Raw genomic sequence first — 2132 nt, 5'->3', positions numbered from 1 at the left:
CAAAAAACTAAAATACTAAAGTTTTTCTGATTTGTTTTTATGTAAAAAAAAAAAGAAAGAAATGTAAAAATAAGACCAGCTTCAAAAAAGTACGGGTAATCAAATACTTCTGTCTTTTACTTAATCAGTGTTTCCAACTTTCTGAATTCAACCAAAATGGCACAAGAGCCCAACTGTCTGTGAAAACTAACAAACAAAATAACTTTTGCCACATTTACAGCCACCCTCTGCTGCTTGTGTTTTAGTTACATATGTTATAACCAATGCCACACACAACTGTCCTGTGTTCACATTTTAACAATACACAACCTTCAACCTTTTACAGGCCTTTACAGCTTCTGAACTCTGAGCCGTCCTGAAGAAGAACCTTCCAGGTGAGCAGAGGAAGAGTGTTCAGGTGTTCTTACCTTCTGAAGGACGATGAGGAATATGAAGGCTGATGGTAGATGTGTCTGTGTGAGCTGGATGCTGCTTTTCATCCTTTTATTGCYKCYCTGCAGAGGAAGAGGAGGAGTCCACWGTGGAGACATCTCAGGTKAASATGTGGTTCAATAGACACACCTAATTCCTAGAAAAAAAAACAATTACAGAATTAACTATCTCATTAACTGCCTAARAATAATTGAAGGTGTGGAACTTAARATGAATTATGTAAYGACCTCTGGAATGAACCAGAACCAGTAATGTGTCTAAAAAGAATGTTTTAATAAAAGCAGGTCACCAACCATGATGAAGAATTTTTACACGTCACTGGATTTCTGTCGATCAGCTCAGCACCCTCTAAATGGTATTTGGTAAACCACAGTGGGGTCCTGAGCTGATTGGAGGGGTTCAGTCAGACAGTTGGTACATCTGTGAGCTCCAGTGGAAGATCTAGAAAATTTTACTGGGGAAGGTGGACAAAGGAGGCACCAAAGGTCTTAATGCTGAACCTGTTTATTGTAGTATGAAAGACATCTGTCAGTCAGCATATTTAGTCTGACTTGTTGTAAAACCAGAATCATCAAAGGATCAAAGTGATCTCATGGTGGACGAGGCTCTTTGTTAAACAGCTTCTTCTCAGTGTTTGGATCCTTCAGCCAGTAACAGTCGGGCTCACAAGTCTCTGAAACTTTGAGTTTGTGACTCAACAGCTGAAAAGTTTGTCAATCACTGATCTGAACATTTGATCAGAGGACAGGTTTTGTTATTGGTATTATTGGTGAACTGCTTTTATTAAAATATTTAGTTTGGTCACACTGGATCTGGTTCAATCTAGTGTTGCAGAGCTCCTGTTCAAAAATTATGTAAATCTTAAAAAATTTCAGACAAAATCTCATCAGSGCACCTCAGACTACAGGCCACATGAGCGCGATGCGCACGGTGCTGAAAAACAGTGCATCTGACCCACACCAGGCCCAACGCRCACAATGACGCACACAYAATGTCCCGCTTTTGACTCAGTTACTGTACGAAAAGTAAAAATACTACTAATAATAAAATATCTACAAACGCAGCAAGACTTTATTTCCAAATCTCAAAGCTGTGGCAGGAGGAAATCCCGCAGCGTGCGCTCTCGCTGCGCCACTGCTCCTCACAGACGCTCCAAAGCCTCCTGTCCTCACTGCGCTSTCAGCTCCTGGAGATGCRTTCAGTATGGTGTCTAGATCTGAGATGATGAACAGATGGGAATCTTTTATTTAGTTTAGATTAAATAAGACCTCCAGGATGTAGACCTACTYYGTACGTAAARCTGAGAATGTCTTGTGWGTGATGCCACAGAGCCGTCTTTTGAAGCCTGGATGATTTTTTTTGTCCACCTCACCTGGCTTATTTATTAAGTCTTCCAGACTTAAGCCTGGATACTTTAATAAGATGTGAGACAGCAGATTGATGATTGCACAATTTCAGCGTGTCTTTTCCTGACCGAGTATAAACAGACTGAAGACGTGGTGGGCCATAAATTACCATAAATCCACCCTCTGCCCTCCCAACAGCTCATATAAAGTATAWAAACTACAATAATAGAGCRGACTGAAGTTGCGCTATTTCTTCTTCTTCTTCTTTTTTACTCAGCAGGGGGTGAAAAACGTACATCTCGAAGTATAAACCTGGCTTTAAGAGGTCAGGGGTGTTGATTGTAATCTGTCAAA

Source organism: Austrofundulus limnaeus, unplaced genomic scaffold (assembly GCF_001266775.1).
Source record: "Austrofundulus limnaeus strain Quisiro unplaced genomic scaffold, Austrofundulus_limnaeus-1.0 Scaffold2226, whole genome shotgun sequence".
Lineage (NCBI taxonomy): Eukaryota > Metazoa > Chordata > Actinopteri > Cyprinodontiformes > Rivulidae > Austrofundulus > Austrofundulus limnaeus.
This window is presented reverse-complemented; position numbering follows the sequence as displayed.